Here is a 26,396-nt window from a genome sequence, read left to right on the forward strand (position 1 = left end):
TGGTACGGACCGTACACACGCCTGTACGCTCACTTTCACTATAGGTGTTCTCGCGTATGCGTACTCATAGTGGTACGGACCGTACACACGCCTGTACGCTCACTTTCACTATGGGTGTTCTCGCGTATGCGTTCCCATAGTGATACGGACCGTACACACGCCTGTACGCTCACTTTCACTATGGGTGTTCTCGCGTATGCGTACTCATAGTGGTACGGACCGTACACAGGCCTGTACGCTCACTTTCACTATGGGTGTTCTCGCGTATGCGTACTCATAGTGGTACGGACCGTACACAGGCCTGTATGCTCACTATCACTTTGGGTGTTCTCGCGTTTGCGTTCCCATAGTGATACGGACCGTACACGCGTGCGTACACTCACTATCACTATGGGTACAAATACGGCAGCACTCCCATAGTGATGGGAACGTACACAGGCCCTCTGAGCGAAAGTACGGTGCCTTTCACACATCACAGTGGTGACAGGCAGCACACAGGAAGGAATAGGGCTGACATACTTGTCCATGGATGGACATCAAGGCATTGTCTGGGCAGTACTACATGTGTGGGGCACAGGTGTGAAAGGCTGTGATGTGGCACATTACTCCTGAGTCGAGAAGGCACCAGATGTATGATGAGATGTGTACAGATGTTATGTGTGACGGTGCAATGTGTGCCAGGCATGCCCTTAACTCCTTTGACATGTGTGCATGTCGTACTGCACACTTGGGATGAGCGTCACTGGCATGGCACGGTCAACAACACACACAAGTGTCCCCTGATGCCCGCTACAGGGGTTACCACACCAGACATGTCACTACCCACGGTGCACGATGTGACTATGTCATGTATGTGTGGGGGGTTCCCATTAGCTTGATGTTGGAGCTCCCTCAAAAGCATCAGCTGTTGCAGCAACCAACATGTGTCTGTGTGTAGATGGACATGACACACAGTTCCGCACACCAAGCCACATGTGGTATCGGATGTGAGGTGCGTATGTATGCATGGGACACGGAGTAGCATAACAAGGACATGTCTGCATCCTCTCTATGAATGTGTAGTGAGTCATTACTAGGCCTGGGCGAAGCACTACGCTACGCTCGCGTAGTTTGCGAAGTTCGCGCTACTTCGCACTACGCGAACTGCACGTAGCACAGTGCGAACACGCGTAGCGTAGTGTTGCGTAGTGCTGCGGTCATTTTTTGCTTGCTCGCGGTCCTCAACGTCAAGTTGGCGACCGCGAGCAAGCAAAATGACATCCTGGCGAGACTTTTTCCTTGTTCGCGATCGCGAGCATGGAAAATAAACCTCCCGGCGAGATTCCCAACGCGAGAAGGTCAGGTTTCTCATTGCGAGGGGTCGCGTATGCTCGCGACCGCTCGCGATGAGAAACTACCAGTTTGCGTTGAGAAAGCTGCAGCTCGAGTAAAAATCTACTCGAGCAGCAGAAAACTACAGCTCGCACTGTGCAAGATGCCATTTTCAATGATTGCACAGTGCCGGTTGCTTGTCCGCACTGTGCAATCATTGAAAACAACATCTTGCACAGTGCGAACATGTTACTTCGCAGTTCGCGAAGTGCTACGCGTAGCTCGCGTAGTGCGAACTTCACTTTGCGTAGCTTCGCGAAGTGCTACTTCGCGAACTACGCCCACCCTTAGTCATTACATGTACACCTTCATGGCAAGGTGTGTGGGCTGTCCTAGTGTAATGTCATGTGACCTGTGGCTCTAGTGTTCCGCTACCAGTCTCTGCAATCAACATCCTACTTCTGCTGATGTGTGGATGTATGTCACTCCTGTGTTGTGTCTGGCTGTTCACTTACACTGGGACACAGCTAATCCCATGCCATGGCATGTGGAGGTTCACAATCTCCGTGTGTAGCTGGGTCTTGGTAGGAGTGTCACCTGGCAGCCATACGTGTCCAGGGCATGTGGCACATACCTGACTTCGTATGTCGCATATGTGTATTGACAGATTAACATGTGCTCAGCACCAAAAAATTGTTGTTGTAGTGCACTCACTCTTCCTTGTCACTTCCAAATTACTGCAGAGCGCTGCCTCTTCCCCGAGCAATTCCGGACTTGGCTGACATGCGGGAGAATGACTGTATCCGGTGCTACCGCTTCCCCCAACCGTTGATTGTGGAGTTGACGGCGAGGCTGGCACCACACCTGCAACCGTTGCACAGGTATCCTACGGCACTGACACCCAAGCTGAAGGTAATGGCAGCCCTACATTTTCTTGCCACGGGTACCTTTCAAAATACCATAGCTCATGTTGGTGGCATGGCCCAGAGCATGTTCTGCCGTGTGCTGCATGATTTCTTAGAGGCCATGTTGCTTCACCTGGATGAGTTCATCCATTTCCCAACCTCTGAAATGTTGACTGGTGTCAAGCGTGGATTCTATGCCCTGGGAGGGATGCCCCATGTCATTGGGTCCATAGATGGGACACATGTGGCTTTGGTACCACCACAGGCACAGGAGGTAGCGTACAGGAATCGCAAGCACTACCACTCCATCAATGCCCTTGTGGTGTGTCTGTCCAACATGGTGATTTCACATGTCTGTGCTCGTTTTCCAGGATCAGCACACGATGCCTACATCATGAGGCGTAGCAGGGTGCCTGAAATGATGACGCAGCTGCGCAACGAACGAGCATGTGTTGTTGGTGGGTACACTCTGTCTGTCCTGTATTTTGCGTAGACTTCCAGCACGACCGCTTCTCCTGTCCTACTTATGTCCATGTGCTTTCCATGTAGGGGACGCTGGCTATCCCAACATGCTATGGCTGATCACACCTCTCCGCAACCCCATCATGCCGGCCCAGCTCCGCTACAACACCGCCCATGGCCGGACAAGGCGAGTGATAGAGAGGACATTTGGCCTCCTGAAGAGCCGATTCAGATGCCTCCACAAGACCGGCGGCGCCCTCCCATATGCCCCGGCGAAGGTCTGCAAAATCTTCATGGTCTGCTGCATGCTGCACAACATGGCAGTTGAGAAAGCTGTGCCACTCATCCTGGATCAAGATGATCAGGACCATCCACCCGTGGAGGACCAAGGTCTTGGCAATGGGGCTAGTGATGTGGAGGATGTGGTTCCGCAAGAGGACATCCGGACTCGGCTCATACGCTACTTCTTTGCTTAATGGTGAGTACCAGTGTCTGTGTGTGCACGCATTGGTCCCCGTGTGGCATGTGTTGCGATGTGTGTGTCCATCTGCATGTATGGCACGTGAGTCAGAGGTGTGTGTGGATGTGTCACTGGAGTGATGGTGCCAGTGATGAGTGTATTTCCACAGTCATAATTGTGACCTAGCATGTTGTCATCCATACATGTGTCGAGTACATGCACATGCAAGTGGCTGTGCTATTTTGTGGCTGACTTCTTGTGTGTCTCTCATCCCCAGGTACTTGCGCATGCCGTCTGCTGGTTGCATTGTTGTGGCACTGCTATTCCTCATGGACACGTCATCGTGTGCTGACTCAGCGTTACACGCACGGACACGTTTGGAAGTCTCCTTAGGGTAAGGGATGCATCAGGGGTGTATTGGGTGTGGCAGTTGTTTACGATGTATGCACACTGCCCCTGTCGATGTTTGGTTCCGCTGCAGACATGTCGCATCACCATGGGACACATGACATGCAGCTGTGTACACCTGAATAGATGGTCAGACTTGTTGGCAGTCATCAGTGATGGGATTGTGGATTGTGATGATGGCATCAATGTGTGTTACACTGCCCTCGGACACATACGGTTTGCATTGGCTTGACATGGTGTGGGACTTCCACATCAGCGGATGTATGGTGTATGGCAGGCTCTCCGTGAGCAGCTGTGGGTATTTAGCTATTATCCGACACTTGTGTGCCAGTTCCATGGCTATCACGCATTTGTGCTGCAGAAGGGGGGTTCCAGTGTTGGACCCACATGTTACTCCACATGACCCGTTCATGTGTACTCCGAGTTGCCTCTGCAATCCCGAATACATGACTAATAAAGGTGTCCCTATGCCTCCAAGGTGCCTCTTCTCAGTCAATGCTGGTGTGTTGCCACGGTGCATCCGGCATGTCTGGCATGATTTTCCGTGATAGTGGCTATGTGTCTATGTGTAGAGTAGCAAGATGCAAGCTGTTTGTGTGGGATTAGACTGTGTATTGTGCATGAGGTCCATGACTGTGTGGGTATTGTGACATGTGCCATCCCCATGCATCTGACGTTAGCCAGGCCCCCATTCTCTGCATCCACCAGACTCAAGCTTGCAGGACATGGTTATGCCACCTGTCCACACATACCTGGGTGCCCCACAGGACACTCCACATGATCTCTGACCTCTGCGCATGGCTGTCGCTGTACTCAAAATGCCTGTCGGCACAGTTGTGCGGCCACCCCCTCAGCTGGTTGGGCCCATCACGGGTGTGTATGGTGCTCCGTGTCTGTCTTGCCTAATACAATGTGACCCATGTGTGTCCTGTGCCAGACTCAGGCCCCAGGGTGTGGATGGTTGAAGTCAAATGAGAACTCAGGCATGGTTAGACTTTACAAGACACATGTAAGGTAATAATGCAAAAGGTAGGCATCTCCTCTTTATGGTGTAACTTTTTATTTCGGTTGGGGTACCGGGGGGGGGGGGGTATGACATGAGGGGTTTTCTGGGTGTGTGGAATCCAAAGTTCACTAGGGGAGTTGGTGTCCTTGCCATTTGAAATCCTCAGAGTCCATGCCACAGTCTTTGTCAACATTGGTCAGACAGTGACCCGCAAGTCCATGTGGCAGAGAATGTCTTTTGCTGCTGTGCTGCTGTTGCTCCAGTGGGCCAGATGCCAGGCTAGGTGTCCTGGGAGATGGTGCTGTTGCGCCGACCCTCACGGTCTTTTCCGTGGACGACCTGCCCTCCTGTGGGGACCCTCAGAAGCAGGCCGTGACGATGTTTGGGATGCTCCGTCGGATGTCTCCTCCTCCTCCTCCTGATCCCTCCCTGTGGGTGGTGATGTTCTACGCCTGATGGCACAGGGAGGGTTGCCCATGTTGTCGGCTATCCGACGGAGTGTACTGTGAATTCCCGTGAACACCGTCACAAGCTCAGCCTGTCTGTCCTCCATCCGCCGTTGGTGTCGCAGTAGACAGGCATGTTGCTCCGCATGTTGCTGGGCCTGCTGGGTCTTGATCTCATCGAGGGTCCCCTTCATCCCGGTGAGGGTGGACACAACCTGGGCCATGCCTATGGTTTCCTGCCGGTATGTGTCCAGGATGTTTCGGACATGGGAATATACCGGTTCCCCAGCCAACAGGTCAGGCTCGCGCCTCCGCCGTCCTCCACTCCCACCACCCCTGCCCACTTGCACCTGGCCTGCCCTTGTGGGCACATCGGGTCTCCGGGACCCCTGAGGGGTGGCATTGGCGTTGTAGCCAGCCTCCTCCTGGGTGCCCGGTACACCGTGTCCCTCCTGGCCAGCCTGGCTGCATTGTGGTGCATTGTGGTGGTGAGGCAGGGATCCTGGGTGTCTCCTGGGATGTGGCAGGAGTGGGGGTGGTGGTTGGCCCAGTTGTACCTGACGCAGGTGCTGCAGGTGGTTGGACACCAGAGGGGCCAGGTTGGTCGGGGTCGGGTTTGTCCACAGAGTGGTGAGAGTCGTCGCTGCCGGTGGGTCCATCATCCCGCCGAGCCGGGTCCTGTGAGTCTTCCCCCCCAGTGTTGGGGGGTGATCCACGACGTTGACCTGTGTGTGAGAGAGACAATGTTAATTTTGTTCCATGCAACATCCATGTTTCATTGGTTTCTAAGTTGGCACATTTCCTCTGGGAATTTGGATATGTCTTGCATTCCACTCACAGTGCACTTGTGCATGGGTATGTCCCTTGGCCACAGCTTTTGCAACTTTACCTATGTGTGGCACAGTCTTACTTGCTGCGTCAATTGTGACTGCAGTCAGCAGTGGAGTTGGCAGGTGTGGCGAGCCATGCATTGGCGCCTTCCGTGTTGCACTGTATGTGGGCACATGGAGTTGTTCCACACACTGCAGGTAGCTGGCGTTGGGCTCGTGCACAGGTTGTGACATGGCCCTGTGTTTTGCCATGGAGAAGAGAGGGGGTTCTGGCACTGGCCACCCTTGTCTACATGCACGCAGTCCACCTGCTGACGAGCAGACATTCCCACACACCACAAGGCTGATTTGCTCTCTCTGTGTGTCCCTTTCTCGCTCCCTCTCTGTCCCCCTCTCTCTCCCTCTGTGTGTCAGCCTCCTCCCTCTGTCCGTCTCCCTGTGTCTCCCTCCCTCTCTGTCCCCCTCTCCCTCCCTCTGTGTGTCAGCCTCCTCCCTCTGTCCGTCTCCCTGTGTCTCCCTCCCTCTCTGTCCCCCTCTTCCTCCCTCTGTGTGTCACCCTCTGTCACCTCAGCCCAGCTTCCTGGGCACACACTGTTAGCAGATCTTTGAATGGCCCTTGGATTGTTGATGTGAGTTTGTTTCTGATCTCCAGGCACCCATTGGGTGTAGTGTCTGTGTCTGCACTGCTGCTGTGGTGGTGTGTGCTGCCACTCTTTCACAGTGTTGGCTGTTCATTAGCTGCTGTCATGTGCAAGAAAGTGCCGTCACCCCCATGTGTTAATGCAAGGTGTCCGCCATTTGCTGGCAAGTCTTTCCTGTGTGTGGACACACTGTTTGTCTGGCTGTGACCTAGGCCATATGGGCAGGGGGCATTGTTGTCTGCTTCTGAGTTGCACTATGTGATTTTTGGGGCCCACACTCCCGCCATCCGGCTTACCGTGTCTTGTGTTGGTGTTTTCTGTGGCCTGTGACTTGGCATTGTCCAGCTGGGTGCATGGGGCATGGTGGCGCCAGTGGCATGTGCGTGTTCATGGAGTGTGGTTGAGTCATGCGATAGCTTGGGGTGGTTGCGTGCCTGTTTGTGAGTTTGGTTGTGGATGACGTTCCCCCCATGTGAGGTGAGTTGTTTGTGTACTCACCCAGGTCTCGGAGTCCTTCTAATCCGTCCACTGCCACCACCGGCAGTATGGCCATCACCCTCTCCTCCCAGGGATGGTATTCTACCTGTCTGCGGGGCGGCCCTCCTCCAGTGACGTTGGCCTGGTTGTGTTCGTCCGTCATTTTGGCTCGGACCCTCCTCTGCAGATCGTACCACCTGGCTTGGCATTCATGCCTGGTCCTTCTGGTGTCCGCAACAGCATTCACAGCATCGACGATCGTCTGCCACATGGCTGTTTTTTCTGAAATGCTGGTCTGTCTGACCAATGTTCCAAAGAGGTGTGGCTCAACTCTGAGGATTTCATCGACAAGGACCTCCAACTCTCGGCTAGTGAACTTTGGATTCTTGTTAGTGGGCATGGTGAGGGGTGTGGGTGTGGATGGGGGGGTGTGTTGATGGTTGTGGGTGTGTGGGTGTGGTTGTGCAGGTGTGTGTGTGAATGTGATGAGGGGGTGTTTGTGAAGGTGGGTGTGTGAAGGTGTGCAAGTGTAAGGTGTAGTAAAGGTTCTAGTATGGTGCTGTAGGTTGTCTGTGGGGTCTGGCAGCAGTGAGTCTGTTGCAAAGGCTCATGGTTTGTGTGTGTGGGCCCTTTGTATTGGTCCATTGGTGGGTGTGGCTGTGTTTGAAGTTTGGGTGGGTGTGTTATAAGGAGTGGTTGTGTTTTGGGCATCTGTGCTTGTTGGACATGTTTTGTGGCTTTGTGCCATTCGAATGGTGTATTCTTGTGTTGTTTTGCTTTGTCCTGGTTGTGTACGTGCGTTTTTAGCGTGTGTACGGTGTGTACTTCGGGAATTTTGTTGTACAGTGCTGTCCTTGTGTCTGGCTTGGTACGACTCGTACATGCGCGATGTTGTGTGAAGGTGCTGATGTTGGGGCCTGGGGTGCGCTCCGTACTTAGAATGTTGGGGTGGGGGTACGCTCCATGCATACGCGGGTGGGGGTACGGGTCGTACATACAAGGTTGGGGTGGGGGTACGGTCCGTACATACACGGTTGGGGTGGGGGTACGCTCCATACGTACGCGGGTGAGGGTACGGTCCATACATACACGGTTGGGGTGGGGGTACGCTCCATATGTATGAGGGTGTGGGTACGGGTCGTACTTACACTGTTGGGGTGGGGGTACGCTCCATGCATATGCGGGTGGGGGTACGCGTCGTACATACAAGGTTGGGGTGGGGGTACGCTCCATACATACGCAGGTGAGGGTACGGGTCATACATACAAGGTTGGGGTGGGGGTACGGTCCGTACATACACGGTTGGGGTGGGGGTACGCTCCATACGTACGCGGGTGAGGGTACGGTCCGTACATACACTTTTGGGGTGGGGGTACGCTCCATATGTACACGGGTGTGGGTATGGGTCGTACTTACACTGTTGGGGTGGGGGTACGCTCCATGCATACGCGGGTGGGGGTACGCGTCGTACATACAAGGTTGGGGTGGGGGTACGCTCCATACATACGCAGGTGAGGGTACGGGTCGTACATACAAGGTTGGGGTGGGGGTACGGTCCGTACATACACGGTTGGGGTGGGGGTACGCTCCATACGTATGCGGGTGAGGGTACGGTCCGTACATACACGGTTGGGGTGGGGGTACGCTCCATACGTACGCGGGTGAGGGTACGGGTCGTACATACACGGTTGGGGTGAGGGTACGTTCCGTACATACACGGTTCGGGTGGGGGTACACTCTATACGTACGCGGGAGAGGGTACGGTCCGTACATACACGGTTGGGGTGGGGGTATGCTCCATACGTACGCGGGTGAGGGTACGGGTCGTGCATACACGGTTGGGGTGGGGGTACGCTCCATACATTCACAGGTGGGGGTACGTCTCATACATGCACGGGTGTACATTAGGGGTGGGCGAAATTTGCGTAATCGTGTTACGCAAATCTCCGCGAAACGGTAAAAAATCTCCGCGAACATGCAGAAATTCCGCGAACACGCGGAATTGCTTGTTCGCGATGCTTTTTCCCTGTTCACAGTTGCTGTTTTGCGTGCTCGGGGAGAAATATCTTGCGAACACGCATTCTGAGAACGCGAACAAGAAAAAATTTCGCGAAGTCGCGGAAAGCAGAATTTTGGGCAATTTCGCGTTCTCCGCGGAACGCGAAATTACCGAAATTTCGCAAATTCCGCGAGCGGAACGGAATTTATCGCCCAGGCCTAGTGTACATACACGGGTGGGGATTCGACTCGTACATAGGAGGGCTGGGGGGGTGTTGGGCGCGTATGCGGGCACATGTCTCCATGGTTGCTATGGGAGTTCGGTGCGGACGGTGTTTTTTCCATACGGTTGTGACATCGGACGCACAGGATGGATCGTGATTCCGCGGTCGGACTTCACTTTTCACATTTGTACGGTAAATCGTCCGGGGATGTGTCGGACACATTTTCCGACCCGAGGACGTGTGGGGAATAATTCCCAATGCGATTCGTATGGACTTTTTACCATGCGAATCGTGATTGGCAGTTTGTACGGCACTTGTACGATTCGTACGGTAAAAAGACCGGATACGAGTCGTACGGGCAATTTTTTTACAGGATCGTAATCGGCACCGGAATGTTCAAGGCAAAGTATTGTACTGCGACTCTGGCTGTAAGCATAAATACAATGTAACTGTATTACCTTATGCAACTATGTATATACTTGATTTTCGAAAATAAATATAAAAAAAGGGAGGACAAACCCTTACACGACTAGCTGGAATGTCTGCCTTGTTAATGATAATTCTGTGATTGATGGAAAAGTCCTGCTGAGGTGATCTGCTGTTAAATTCTCTTTCCAAGGAAGTTACACCACTCTCAATGCTATCCAGTTTTTCTCTGGCCATAAACAAATCTCACAAATAAAATGAGTTATATATATCATGGCCTTTTTCTTATTTCTTATTTATTCGAATGGATTGGAGGCACACTTGCTGCAGGAAAATCTTGATTATCCTAAAATCATTAGCAAGTCTATCCCTACACTATTATACTCAGATGATGCTGTACTAATTGCTAGGACAGCAAACAGTCTGCAATAATACCTCAATACCTTTGTAGGTTTTATGCAGTCCCTGGATTTAAAAGTGAATCATACATTATATTATGTGGACATAGGAGAACTAAGTCCAAAATATTCATGGCACAGGGGAAGGTGGTCAAAAAAGCCCAAATCTTTTCTTATCTGGGAAATGTTTTCAACTCCCAGCTTTCCTGGGATTATTTAGTAATGTTAAGAGCCATGCAGACTTCCAGGACAGTGGAGGCTCTCTATCGCTTGGCTGCCAACTTGGGACAGAAACCATTTAAACAAATGTTAATTGCGCATAAAGCGAAACATCTCTCGATCGCCTATTATGGGGTAGGGATTTGGGTCCATAGTAACTGTTCAAAGCTTCAGGTAGTAGAGAATAATTTTACTCAAAGGCTTTTTATGGTACCTAAAGAGTCATCTACATTATTTTGTCATTATGAACCAGGCTTAGGACAGATAGAGGAAAGACTTAACCTTGCCACTTTGCTGGTATGGGTGAAGATTTGTCCTGCTTCAGCATTAGAATTAACACGGTCTATTATAGTAGACTGTCTTCTGATATCTAATGCTGACTCTATTCCTCGGCTTAGTTAATTGAAATACATATTCCAGGAATTGGATTTAACTGATCTATTCTACAAGCCTTTAGCAACAATATGCAAAATGTATTATTAAAACAGCATATGGCACAGGGGCTAATTTACAGCATTGCAAGGCATTGATCAGCATAGTTCCTTGAGTCATCTGTCTGTAAGTGAGTTAGCTATCCAACATAAATGTTATCTTCCTTTCCTTATGAACCCACAGCACAGATTTGTTTTGACCAAGTTTAGTCTGGCTCTGGTACACTTTTTGGTAACCTTTCCGCAGCAATGTGGTTGGGCAAACAATCCTTCCTTGTGCCCATGTAACAACATGACAAAACAAAGCACACTGCAGTTTGTCCAATTTTGTGCCCTATATAAAGCACTTAGACCTACATTTGTGTTACCCTACTGGGGGTTTATCGTCCTGGCTCTTACATAGAAGGTTTAATGTTTCTTCTATTTTTGGATTCAATTAACAATTTTCTCTGTTTTACATTTTATTAAAGGAGCAATTGCAATAAAAAATAGGTATGGATAAAGGATAGCAGGAGAGTTTTGTTTTTGGAGACCACCTAGAATATAATATTTTTTAGACAATATCTCTGAGTTACACAAATACTGTCATTTAGATGTTGTGGGAACTAAAGGAAGATGGGAAAGTAGTATTTAATTAACTTGATATTGTAATTTGATATGTATTTTATACATTTTTATATCAATGTTTTTAAGTGTAGTATTTATCTTGTAATAATGAATTTTTCTGAATGTATTTTAGTGCTTTTATGATTCAGATATGAAATTGATTAAAGCGTGTTTCTCTTGACTTGTATAGCCTTAAACTTCCTCCATTTTGAGGATTCCCTCCTTTCTTGTGTCAGCTATTGAATTGCATTGTGTCCTTGTGTAATACTGCTGCCCAGCTCAAAAGACTGACATCTGTGGTGATTACTTTGGTTGGGATGAATCTGAATTCAGAACCCCTCTGTAAGTTGAATTCTTATAACCACCAGTGCATCTTTTTGCTCAAGCTGGTGAGTCATTGGGACTTCCTGCTTGTAATTCCCTATTCCAGATGACAAAAAGTCTACAAATAGTTCATTAGTGGATACAGCTGTAATTGTGCCCTGACTATGGATGCCATTAGACCTTGTAATCTCTCCACAGGAGTCTGGAGAGATACCAGGTAGTTCATCTCTGAGTGAATTCTCTGTATTCATAACTGAGGAAGAAAGATATGCCTTCCAATGAATTTCAGAGCCTGCGATAGAACAAGCTGTGACTTGTCCTTATTCAGCAGTAGTTGGTGCTGCTACACAATTTCCAAACCCTGATAGCATGTTTCTTTGAATTCAGAATAGAAGAAGAACAAATAAACCAATAATCCAGGTAAGGAAGTAGATGTATACCCAACACATAAATCACCTCTACCAAGGAGGCCACCACTTTTGTGAACACCCTTTGTGAGGATGATAATCCAGAAGGGAGCACCTGCAACTGGTAGTAAATCTGACCCACACAGACCTATAGGAATCTCTGTGAAGATGGATGCATTGGCACATGTTGGTAAATGTCCTGGAGATGTACAGAGGCCAAATACTCACCCTTGGAGAATTTGACGGTGTTCAGTCAAAATATCGAGTTGGAAATGTCGACTGGCAATAATATCAAGTTTGAAATATCGCGACACAGAAATATCGACCACAAGAATATCGTGGTCAAGAATATCCACTTTAAGGTAAGAAATATCATTATTATCATTTGCAAAGATATAGTTGTTCAAAATATCGATTTTTTAATTATAAGTTTAAATGTGACGTATTATTTTGTATAAGTATTGTTTGTTTTTTAGTATATGTGTTACATTGTTACATTTTTAGTAGTTAATAATGTTATTTGAATAACATTTTGCATTCTTTAGTTCCGTAGTGGGTTGAGGGTTTATAGGGGAATAGGGTGGGAAGTAATTGAAATTGATATTTTTTATTTATTAATATATATTTAAGTGAGATTTTATAATTTTAACTGTGTTTTTAATTTTTTGGGGTACATTCTAGGTGCAGGTTGTGGGGATTATAGTGGTAAAGGGTGAGAAGAAATTATTTTGTAATTAATTAATCATTAGTTGTCAATTAATATTAATTAATTAATTGAAAATTAATTATGGTAATTGTGTAATACATTTTAGGTGCGTGTTGTGGGCTTTATAGGGGTAAGGGTGGGAAGTAATTTATTTTTAATTAATAATTAGTTGTTCATTAATATTAATTAATTGACAATTAAATAAGGACATTGTGTAATTAATTTTAGTTGCAGGTTATGGGGTTTTTAGGGGTAAAGGGTGGGAAGTAATTTAATTTTTAATTAATTAATAATTAGTTGATAACATTAATTAATTGATAATTAATCAGGGTAATTGTTTAACTAATTTATGTGTGTATTTTGGGTTTATAGGGGTGAAGGGTGGGGAGTAAATTAACTTTACATGCTTTATAAATACTATTAGTTATTTAATTGAATTATTTAAAAGAAATGTAATTGTAAAATTAAACTTTTTACACTTTAATTTTAGGTGTGGGTTGTGGGGATTATAGGTGTAAAGGGTGGGATGTTAATTATATTTTATGTGTTTTAATTTGTTTTTAATTAATAATATTTATTTAATTGATAATTAATTATGTTAATTATGCAAAGACATTTTTAATTTAATTTTGATGTGGGTTGTGAGTTGTGTGGTGTTATGGGTAGGAGGTAAATAGACTAACTTTATGTAATAATTAACATTTTTGTTAATAAATAATTTCAAGATAAAAATATGTATTTGTTTGAAAATTATTTATTTATTTTATTAAATATAATATTAGTAGGTATTTGTGATATGTATTTAACATTATATTATGGGGTTTGTTGGTTTATGTTTTACACTAAATATATTTGTATTTATAATGTGTAACGTATATATATATATATATATATATATATATATATATCACCTACTGGCGGTCGCCAGTAGGTAGTTATAGTTAGGACCACGTTTCCATAGGAAATCTGCAACATTCTATTTTGAATAACTTTGGCGCCGGTCGACGAATCCTCGCGAATTTTTCAAAATAGGTGGGGCGCTACCCTCCGCTCCTACCCTGAAAGTCTCGGGGGGATTCGTCAAGCGGGGGCTGAGATAAAAGGGGGGTCCCAAAACGCGTTTTTCCCATGCATTTTTCCATAGGACCTTTAGACAGGGCTACAGCCCGAACGGCTGAACAGAATTACTAGAAATTTGGCAGAGAGGTAGTCCTCAGGTCAAGGAAGTGCCTTTTGTAGGTTTGGTGTAAATCTGTTCAGTATATTCTGAGACAATAGCCTTTAAATCAATATATATATCTGAGCCAGCTTACGGTGCGCTTACGGTACGCTTACCGTACGCGTACGGTGGCGTGCGCGAGCGCGATTCTGATTGGCTCTTAGATCTTAGTAAACATTCGAATCGGCCGAAACCAGGAAGCGGCGGCCGCCATTTTCTCTCTCGCACTGAGAGTGATTTTTAAAATATAAAGCCCAAAAACATGTAAAGGGGCTGTTTAGACAGCTCCCACACACATAGCCATGTTAATGGAGTCCCCAACGATCCCCCAAGGTCAAAAACGGAATTTTTATTTTTTCGGTAATTTCGCCGATTACGCTTACCGTACGCGTACGGTAAAAAAATTAAAAAAACAAAAAAAGTATCCCCACTCTCTCCACCCCGTGTGCAAATGTGTGCATGGCTTATAAAATATAAGAAAAATTAAAATATTACCTTTCAAAACGAAGTGCATCATATGTCCTCCATGTGCGCACCGCGCGCGAAGCGCATCGTGCGTACATGGCCCATCTAGCGTAACGTGGGCACGCGGTGCGCGTAGCGCACCGCGTGCCCACCGTGCGTGCACGGCACTAACTGCGTAAAGTGGGCGCGCGGTGCACGAAGCGCACCGCGTGCTCACTGTGCACGCACGGTGCGCGAAGCGCACCGTGTGCGCACGGAACGAACTGCGTTAAGTGGGCGCGCACGCCACGAATGGCGTAAAGTAACTTAGCATTTAAAAAAACGTACAAATTCACTGAAAAAACCATAGGTTTCACACACGTTATAGTTAGGAATTAGCATTTAAAAAACCTTGCAAATTCACTGAAAAAACCATAGGTTTCACACATGTTATAGTTAGCGGAAATTTTACTGATAAAAAACCAATGAAATTCCCCCGTTATAGTTAGTGCAGGCAACTATAACTCACGCGACCGCAATCTTCTGCTGATGACATATGTGTCTTTATGAAAAAAAAATATTTGTAATATATGTATAGCTAAAAATGTATGGAAGAAGACATGGGCAAATAAGTGTCTAAATACAGTATTAGCATCAGCAGAGGATTGCGGTCGCGTGAGTTATAGTTGCCTGCACTAACTATAACGGGGGAATTTCATTGGTTTTTTATCAGTAAAATTTCCGCTAACTATAACATGTGTGAAACCTATGGTTTTTTCAGTGAATATATATATATATATATATATATATATATATATATATTCAGTGAAAAAACCATAGGTTTCACACACGTTATAGTTAGGAATTAGCATTTAAAAAACCTTAGAAATTCAGTGAAAAAACCATAGGTTTCACACATGTTATAGTTAGCTGGACATTTTACTCGTAAAAAACCAATGAAATTCCCCCGTTATAGTTAGTTCAGCTAACTATAACTCGCGCGCCCGCAATGCACTGCTGATGACGTCACATATTACATCACTCATGACATGGTCAGTGACATCACTCATGACATCACTGATGACATCTCAAATGACATCACTGATGACCTCACTGATGACATCATCCAGTGAATGTGTGTTTTTCTGAAAATTAAATATGTTTTATATATGTATATCTCAAGGTCGATGGAAGAATAAATGGGTATATTACTGTCTAAATGGATGATTTCTTTTTGAAAAATTGATTGTGTAACTGACTGATTAAGTGTATCATAGTGAATACATGGCTTAGTGAGTAATGTTTAAATATATAAATATCTGTATCATTTTTTCACTTTGTGTATAAGTGGCTGCATGGGTTGGTGAGTAGCTACATGGGTGTCTATATAGGTTATTAGTTGGTTTTTTGAGTATCAGTATGAGTGTCTGCATGGTTTGGGGGGGGGTATTACGTAGTGCATAGGTGCATGAATGAGTGACTCACTGTTTGTATGTGTTGAACAGAGCATGTGTGCAGGACTGCATGGGTGGATGTGTGTGTGTATGGGTGTGTTAGTGAGTGAATGACTGTCTCAATAGTGTCTTTATGAGTAACTACATATGTTTAAAACTAGTATATGTGACTATTGGTTTATATATGTGAGTATTTGTGAGAGTGAGAGATTGAAAGAGTTCCTGTATGAATAAGTATGTATTTCTATAAGTGATTGTTTAAAAGACTAAGTATGTGTAAGTTTCCGTAGAAGTAAGTGTGGTGGTGTGTGTATAACTGTATATGCAAGTAAATGTATGTTTGATTCTTTATTAGCATGAGTGACTATGTGTGTGAGTAGCTCTATGGATGAGTGGCATTGTGTAACAGGATGTATAGGTGTATGAGTACATATGATAAGTGAGTACATGTATGAGTGACTGTATTGGACTGTTGGTGAATGAGTGGATGTGTATGTGGATCTTAGAATTACTGAAGAGGTTGTTGTAACTGTTATTGGTATGTCCATTCTTTTGTAAATTTTAGTCTCTATTTTTGAATGTGTGTATCAAAGGTTTTATTAGGGGAAGAGGAGGTCTGCCACTCTATCACAAGGATGATGTCATCAGTGAGGTCATCAGTGATGTCATTTGAGATGTCATCAGTGATGTCATGAGTGATGTCACTGACCATGTCATGAGTGATGTAATATGTGACGTCATCAGCAGTGCATTGCGGGCGCGCGAGTTATAGTTAGCTGAACTAACTATAACGGGGGAATTTCATTGGTTTTTTACGAGTAAAATGTCCAGCTAACTATAACATGTGTGAAACCTATGGTTTTTTCACAGAATTTCTAAGGTTTTTTAAATGCTAATTCCTAACTATAACGTGTGTGAAACCTATGGTTTTTTCACTGAATTTCTAAGGTTTTTTAAATGCTAATTCCTAACTATAACGTGTGTGAAACCCATGGTTTTTTCAGTGAATTTGCAAGGTTTTTTAAATGCTAAGTCCTAACTATAACGTGTGTGAAACCCATGGTTTTTTCAGTGAATTTGCAAGGTTTTTTAAATGCCAATTTTGTTTTTTTTCTTCTATTTTTTTAAACATATTTTTATTTAAATTTTCTATCCTTTTTTAAAGACTATGGTTAAATTTTTAAAATTCTATAATATGTTTTTTTTAATATATTTTATAAAATAAACATGTAAAATTTATTAGCAATACATTTTTTCCTTTTTTTTTATTTTTTTTTTAGTACGCGTACCGTAAGCTTACGGTAAGCGTACGGTTTACGCAACGTTCGTAATTTATCTACGCTGTTTGCGTATAGTTACGCAATTTGCGTAGCCGCGCGTCCTCCGCGTGGGACGCGTACGCGTGTACGCTACACGCGCACGTTACGCGGAAGTGTCGGGTAGTGACTGTTATGCGCAAGCGCGTGTCTTTTTTACGCGCATGCGCACTTTTGCCTTAAGCGTACCGTAAGCGTACCGTAAGCGTACGGTAGGTCATGTGATCATGAAACACAACTTTTGATTGGTTGAAACTACTTTCAGTTCTAGAACTCTCCTACACCACACCCATTCCCCTCATTTCTGCTTGTGATCCCTTGGGAGAAGGAGCTGGTTTGTCTTTGGGATACGATGGCAGAACAGCAGAGCTCTTCTGAGAGTGAGGCTAGCACTAGCAGCATTGTCTTGAGGCAGAGATCGAGGAAACAAAAGCCCTCTTATGTATGGGATTATTTTACTTTTCCTGAAGGCCAGCAAAAGGTAAATGCACCCTTAGTGACTTGTAAGCTGTGTAAGCGTGTACTTTCTAGAGGTAATCCTAACAGGAAGTATTCCTTTGGGAATCACACCATGAAGAGACACCTCCAGGATGTACACAGAAGGACACATGGTCATCTTTTTGGAGGTAACTCTTCAGAAAGACAAGCCAGTACATCCACAGCAGCTCAGCCTGGACCATCATCTGCAGGGCTGACTCCTTCTTCTGCAGGTCAGGTGAGCCCTTCATCTGTGGGGGGAGAATCTCCTTTTGCTGGCCCTCTGGAAATCAACCCTCGATTTCGGAAGGTTGATATTCGATGCACATTTTGTCAAGATCTAATTTGCTATAGGGAGACCAGTGTTTCCCTAGTGAACAACAAAATAGATCAGCACATTTGTCGCTTTGAATAATTTTCCCATGCTTCCTTTCCTCTGTCCCTGCATGAACACAACGGTTCTTTTAAGAGCCAACCTTATCTTTCATCTTTTTTTTACATATGTTTTTAAAAACTTTTTTTTTTTTTTACTGTTCTCGTACGGTGCGCGTACTTTTTTTTTTTTTTTTTAAAAAACACTAAAAATCAATTATCACATTACAAGGTCCTTGAGAGACTACAATTATTATTATTGACTTACCATACTCACTCAAAAAAATATTTATTCATTTGTTTTTAAAAAAAATAGTTTTAAAAATGGTTCTAGTTTTCGAAATTTTTCTATATCTATCTGGAAAAAAAGAAAAAAGTATTAATATTTTTAAAACATTTTATAATACAGTACACATATTTACATTTTTTTCCAAAAAATATTTTACAGACTGAAACCTGAAAACCCCACTCGCTTGTAAATACTGTGCATGATTATACATGGCAAGCACATGGGTGTGTGCTAAGAGTCTGCTTCTTCCCCCAAAAATTCGCTCCCCCTTTCCATCTAATGCAACTGTGAAATCACCAGAGCAATACGCAATAAATCTCTGCCTATAATTCCTCTCTGCACACAGAGTCATGTTTTCACATTAGTCCCAAAACGAAATTTCTTTGCCAATTTGAAAGCACACTTACTGCTCTTTTTTTTTTCGGGGCAAGTGAAAATCACTTTTACAGACTGACACATTATGAAACCACTTTTTTTGATTTATTTAAATGCACATGTCCAAACTGTTTTTTCAGACCACCACCATGTGTATTCTCGGTGACTGCCTACACTCCAGCAAGGGCAACCAGCCTTAGTGATGCTGAATGTATTTGCATTACAGACTGAAACCTGAAAACCCCACTCGCTTGTAAATACTGTGCATGATTATACATGGCAAGCACATGGGTGTGTGCTAAGAGTCTGCTTCTTCCCCCAAAAATTCGCTCCCCCTTTCCATCTAATGCAACTGTGAAATCACCAGAGCAATACGCAATAAATCTCTGCCTATAATTCCTCTCTGCACACAGAGTCATGTTTTCACATTAGTCCCAAAACGAAATTTCTTTGCCAATTTGAAAGCACACTTACTGCTCTTTTTTTTTCGGGGCAAGTGAAAATCACTTTTACAGACTGACACATTATGAAACCACTTTTTTTGATTTATTTAAATGCACATGTCCAAACTGTTTTTTCACACCACCACCATGTGTATTCTCGGTGACTGCCTACACTCCAGCAAGGGCAACCAGCCTTAGTGATGCTGAATGTATTTGCATTACTGAGTCCAACCTCAAACCCTTAAACTATTCTTTTTTTTTCCAGTACACCTTAATTTATTGTGAAAACATACTCCATATTATTTTACATGTTCCTCACATTTAAATTTCTCCCAAAACAGAAAATGATAAACGCAACTACAACAAAAACAATTTCCATTTCTATTATTCATTTCTTAAGTTACCACATACATCCCCTCTCAAACTGTAAACTCACCTTTAAAATTAGTTAGTTGTGAAAGAAATGTGACACTCAAACAGCAGATTATCAGAGCCAGGATCTCTGTTGTGTTCACCTCTCTCCTCTCAGCAGAACCAGATAATGGCAAACTTTCCCTCTATTTTTCCACACATATACATGTAAGTTTCAAATCTCAGTGCTTCCCCCTTTTTTTCAAATGTAATCACACATTTCTATTGGTTGAAAACCAACCCTTTTCCAAAAGTACCCTTCCCCCAACTTGACTTCTGCCTAGTACCCTTCCCCCAACTTGACTTCTGCCTGCTACCATAGCAACAGCTCATGGAACACTGCTGTGTTGAGTTAGGTCAGAAGTTCGCCAAACAATGTTTCAATTCCACAGAGCAAGAGTGCTTGACTTTTCAAACCTAACAGCAAATCCATAGTACTGTTCTTTGGTTACACATTTTTTTGTACCAATACAAAACATGCTTCTATTAATTTACACATACAGCCTAGTTTTTATTCTAGAATGGTATGAAACAGCCAATCAGTTCTTTTTGTTTTGAAAAAAATATGTATGCCTCCATTTCCAAACTGTCTTTCTTTTCATATTGCCATTCTACTGAAAGACACCTCCTGAGTGCATCCAGATCTCCTTTGAAGATGTTCACAGTGTGGATTGTAGGGCACAGCTATGTCTTCTGGAGTGAAAAGTTTGCAGAGAAAACAGATATGGTGAGAGACCTTGCTTTGCCAAATGTAGACATTAAATGGATTGGTCAGAGAGGGTTAAAGTGGCACCAATTGATGCCATTGGTGAAATCCTTCATGCAAATCCAACACCCTGACCTCATAATAGTGCACTGTGGTGGCAATGACCTAGGCACTTTGACTGGGGTAGGTCTGGAAATGCTTATGAAGGACACCTTTGCACAACTGTTTTCTCTTTTCCCTAAAACTGCCTTTGTGTTTTCCAACATATGCCAAAGGCAAAAATGGAACTGGTCCAATCATTTCTGTCCACAGATTGACAAAGCAAGAAAGCACGTCAACAAATCTGTTTCTGCTTTCCTCCGTGACTATGGTATGGGTGCCATTTACCACAACAACTTGCGTTATGACATGCAAGACATTTATAGAGGAGATGGTGTGCACTTCAATGATGAAGGGAACAGAGTCTTCCTTTTGAACCTTAGACTCTGCATCGGTACGTAGGTACCACTAAAAAAATGACTTCATAAACACAACAGCTCTTTTTAGAGCTCCCTAATATCTAAACTCTTAAATCTGCTTTTCATTTATTTATTTTTATTTTTTTTACCGTACGCTTACCGTAAGCTTACCGTACGCGTACCCCGTGATTTTTTTAAAAATCAATAAATGTTTTTTTTGTACTTTTCTGTCCTTCTTTGACCCCCTTACAAATGTTAGGGGGTCTGTAACTCTCCTCATTGCCCCCTTTTCTTGTTTTCACTCTTTTTTTTCAGAGTGAAATACACAAAATGGCGGCCGCCGCTTTCTGGTTTCGGCCGATTCGAATGTTTACTAAGATCTAAGAGCCAATCAGAATCGCGCTCGCGCACGCCACCGTACGCTTACGGTAAGCGTACGGTAAGCGTACCGTAAGCGGGCTCAGATATATATATTGATTTAAAGGCTATTTTCTCAGAATCTACTGAACAGATTTACACCAAACCTACAAAAGGCACTTCCTTGACCTAGGGACTACCTCTCTGCCAAATTTCGAGTAATTCTGTTCAGCCGTTCGGGCTGTAGCTCGTTCTAAAGGTCCTATGGAAAAATGCATGGGAAAAACGCGTTTTGGGACCCCCCTTTTATCTCAGCCCCCGCTTGACGGATCCCCCCGAGACTTTCAGGGTAGGAGCGGAGCGTAGCGCCCCACCTATTTTGAGAAATTCGCGAGGATTCGTCAACCGGCGCCAAAGTTATTCAAAATAGAATGTTGCGGATTTCCTATGGAAAAGGGGTCCTAACTATAACTACCTACTGGCGACCGCCAGTAGGTAATATATATATATATATATATATATATATATATATATATATATATTCACATTCACTGAAAATACCATAGGTTTCACACATGTTATAGTTAGCTGGACATTTCACTTGTGAAAAACCATTGAAATTCCCCCGTTATAGTTAGTACAGGCAACTATAACTCACGCGACCGCAATCCTCTGCTGATGACGTCAGATATTACATCACTGTATTTAGACACTTATTTACCCATGTCTTCTTCCATTAATTTTTAGCTATACATATATTACAAATATTTTTTTTTCAGAAAGACACATATGTCATCAGTGATGTAATATCTGACGTCATCAGCAGAGGATTGCGGTCGCGTGAGTTATAGTTGCCTGCACTAACTATAACGGGGGAATTTCAATGGTTTTTCACGAGTGAAATGTCCAGCTAACTATAACATGTGTGAAACCTATGGTTTTTTAAGTGAATTTGCAAGGTTTTTTAAATGCTAATTCCTAACTATAACGTGTGTGAAATCTATGTTTTTTTCAGTGAATTTGTACGTTTTGTTAAATGCTAAGTTATGTATTTTATTTTATTTTTTTAAGGTTTTTCACTGTGCGCGTACCGTGCGCGCACCGTGCGCTTCAAGCACGGTGCGCGCGCTGTGGGCGCACGGTGCGCGCGCTGTGGGCGCATGGTGCGCTTCAAGCACCGCGCGCCCACGTTACGCAGTTCGCGGATTTTTTCCGTTTCTACCGTACGCGCACGCTACGCGTACTCTGTGATTTTTCTCAAAAAAATTAAAGGAAATTTTGGCCCTTGGGTGTCCTTCTGGGACCCCCTGACAAAGGCTAGGGGGTCAGGAACTGTCCACCCTGCCCCCTTTTCACGTTCTCCACCTTTGTTTTTCACCCCCTCAGACTGCGAGAGACAAAATGGCGGCCGACACTTCCTGGTTTCGACCGATTCGAATGTTTACTAAGATCTAACAACCAATCAGAATCGCGCTCGCGCACGGCAGCGTGCGCGTACGGTAAGTTTTACCGTACGCGCACGGTGCGCGCTTATAGATATATATATGCTTTTAAATGCCATTTTCTCAGGAAATACTTAACAGATTTACACCAGACCTGCAAAAGGCACATCCCTGACCTGAGGACTACCTCTCTGCCAAATTTCAAGTAATTCTGTTCAGCCGTTCGGGCTGTAGCTTGGACTAAAGGTCCTATGGAAAAATGCATGGGGAAAATGTGTTTTGGGACCCCCCATTTTTCTCAGCCCCCGCTTGATGAATCCCCCCGAGACTTTCAGGGAAGGAGCGGAGCGGAGCGCTCCACCTATTTTAAAAATTTCGCGAGGATTCGTCAATCGGCGCCAAAGTTATTCCAAATAGAATGTTGCGGATTTCCTATGGAAACACGATCCTAACTATAACTATCTACTGGCGACCGCCAGTAGATAATATATAAATATATATATAAATATATAAATATATATATATATATATATATATATATATATATATTTATTTCTTCACTGAAAAAAACATAGGTTTCAGGGGCGTTATAGTTAGCTGGACATTTCACTCGTAAAAAACCATTTAAATTCCCCCATTAGAGTTAGTTCAGCTAACTATAAATCGCGCGCCTGCAATGCACTGCTGGTGACGTCACATATTACATCACTCATGACATGGTCAGTGACATCACTCATGACATCACTGATGACATCTCAAATGACATCACTGATGACATCACTGATGACATCATCCAGTGAATGTGTGTCTTTCTGAAAATTAAATATGTTTTATATATGTAGATCTCAAGGTCGATGGAAGAATAAATGGGTATATAAGTGTCTAAATGGATTAATTATTTTGAATAGTTGATAGAATAACGGACTGATTAAGTGTATTTTAGTGAATACATGGGTTACTGAGTAATGTTAAAATATGTAAATATCTGTATCAGTGTCTCACTTTCTGTATAAGTGACTGCATGGGTTGGTGAGCAGCTACATGAGTGTCTATATGGGTGATTACTTGGTTTTTCAAGTATCAGTATGAGTGTCTGAGTGTCTGTATGGTTCAGTGAAGGGTATTACTTAGTGCATAGATGCAGGAATGAGTATGTCACTGTATGTGTTGAAGATAGTATGTGTGCAGGACTGTATGGGTGGATGAGTGTGTGTATGGGTGTGTTCGTGAGTGAATTACTGTCTCAATAGTGTCTTTATAAGTAACTACATATGTTTTAAACTAGTATATGTGAGTATTGCTGTATATAAGTGAGTATATGTGAGAGTGAGAGATTGGAAGAGTTCCTGTATGAATAAGTATGTGTTTCTTTAAGTGATTTTTTAAAAGAGTAAGTATGTGTAACTTTCTGTAGAAGTAAGTGTGCTGGTGTGTGTATAACTGTATATGCAAGTAAATGGATGTTTGATTCTTTATTAGCATGAGTGACTATGTGTGTGAGTAACTCTATGGATGAGTGGTGGTGTGTAACAGGATGTATAGGTGTATGAGTACATATGATGAGTGAGTACATGTATGAGTGACTATATAGGACTGTTGGTGTATGAGTGGATGTGTATGTAGATCTTAGAATTACTGAATAGGTTGTTGTAACTGGTATTGGTATGACCATTGTTTAGAACATTTTAGTTTCTATTTTTGAGTATGTGTACCAAAGGTTATATTAGGGTGAGAGGAGGTCTGCCACTCTATCACAAGGATGATGCCATCAGTGATGTCATTTGAGATGTCATCAGTGATGTCATGAGTGATGTCACTGACCATGTCATGAGTGATGTAATATGTAACGTCAGCAGCAGTGCATTGCGGGCGCGCCAGTTATAGTTAGCTGAACTAACTATAACGGGGGAATTTCAATGGTTTTGTACGAGTGAAATGTCCAGCAAACTATAACACCCCTGAAACCTATGATTTTTTCACTGAATTTCTAAGGTTTTTTAAATGCTAATTCCTAACTATAACATGTCTGAAACCTATGGTTTTTTCAGTGAATTTCGAAGGATTTTTAAAAGCTAATTCCTAACTATAACATGTCTGAAACCTATGTTTTTTCAGTGAATTTCAAAGGTTTTGTAAATGACAATTTTTAAATGTATTAATTGTTATATTTATTTTTGTGATACTGATTTACTACATTTTTTTAACTATTTATTTGTAGATTTTTTTTTTAATTACATTATAATTACATTATACATTACATTACAAAATATTCTTTCTCAGAATGAATTACTTTAGTTTAAATACTTTTCAAATAGGCACTAGACCTTTAAGTACAGTAGTTACAGTTGTTGCAATGGGCAACACAATTTCAAACCCAATGCAACATTGAGCTCCATGGGAATTTCTAGTTAAATGCAATTAGTTACTTTATGGATGACTTTTCTAACCACAGGACTGGATCCTAGATTCACTCCTGGGACATCTCCTGTAAACAGTTGAGTAAAAGCGTTTTGGTTTCACTCTTGATTTTTAAGGAATATTATTGTATTTTAAAAGTTGACACTCTGAAACTTTTCTAGTGAAAACCAGACAATGGATTCCTATGGAAGGAAATACAAGTTACTGGTATGTATGCTTAGAATTACTTTTCAGGGTCAGTGCTGGGCTAAAAGATGAAGCTCTGGGTTCTCTCCTGATAACAGGTGAGTAAATCGGAATTCGTAGTTCAGCTGATTTTAGAGGAATATTTTAAAGTTCCAAAACTCCACACTTAGAAGAATTTCCAAGTGAACCAAATCAATGTTAGCCTATGGAAGGAAATTCAAGTTACTGGTAAGTACAGTTACAATTACTTTTCAGGATCAGTACTGGTCTCAAAGATGCAGCACTGAGGTCTCTCCTGATAACAGGTGAGTCAATCGGAATTCGTAGTTCGGCTGATTTTACTTCGGTCCAGTATATATAGAGCCACTTTCCTACACCATCCCCTCCCTTCACCACTGTGCAAACACACCCTGTGGTGCGTTTTAAGTTGGAGAAAGTATTCCCCTTCAATCCTGAGGGTCCCTAGAGTCCAACTAGCCCACTAGGTACATCCAGTAAGCGCCACATAGCTGCATTGCAGAGAGGTGTAAAAAGGGGCGTGGCCTCTGAACACCTGTCAGCAATGCAGCTCCCTGGCGCATACTGGAGATACCTGGTGGGCTATTTGGCCCTCAGGGACCCTCAGTATTGAAAGAGAATTAATTTCCCAACTTAAAACGCGCCACAGGGCATGTTTGCACAGTGGTGAAGGAAGGGGGCGTGGCCTGAGTTGACATGTCTGCAAACACGCCCTGTGGCGCGTTTCAAGTTAGAGAATTAATTCCTTCTCAATCCTGTGGGTCCCTGGGGGCCAACTAGCCCACCAGGTACCTCAAGTATGCGCTAGGGGTCTGCGTTGCAGAGAAGTGTTCAGAGGCCACACCCCTTTTTAAAACACTCTGCAACGCAGCTCCGTGGCGCTTACTGGAGGTACCTGGTGGGCTAGTTGGCCCCCAGGGACCCTTAACATTGACAAGGAATTAATTCCCCAACTTAAACCACGCCACAGGATGTGTTTGCACACATGTGAACTCAGGCCCGCCCCCTCCCTTCACCACTGTGCAAACACGCCCTGTGGCGCGTTTTAAGTTGAGGGATTAACTCCCTTTGAATACTGAGGGTCCCTGGGGTGCAACTAGCCCACCAATTACCTCCAGTAAGCGCCACAGAGTTGCGTTGCAGAGAGGTGTTAAAAGGGACGTGGCCTCAGACCACCTCTCTGCAACATAGCCCCCTGGCGCATACTGGAGGTTTCTGGTGGGCTAATTGGCTCCCAGGGACCCCCAGTATTCAAGGGGAATTCGTGCTACAAGAAAGGGGCGTGGCCTCCGGCACAATGCCGGTCTTTTTCTTTTTTTTTGTTTA

Source organism: Triturus cristatus, chromosome 3_1 (assembly GCF_964204655.1).
Source record: "Triturus cristatus chromosome 3_1, aTriCri1.1, whole genome shotgun sequence".
NCBI classification, from domain to species: Eukaryota; Metazoa; Chordata; class Amphibia; order Caudata; family Salamandridae; genus Triturus; species Triturus cristatus.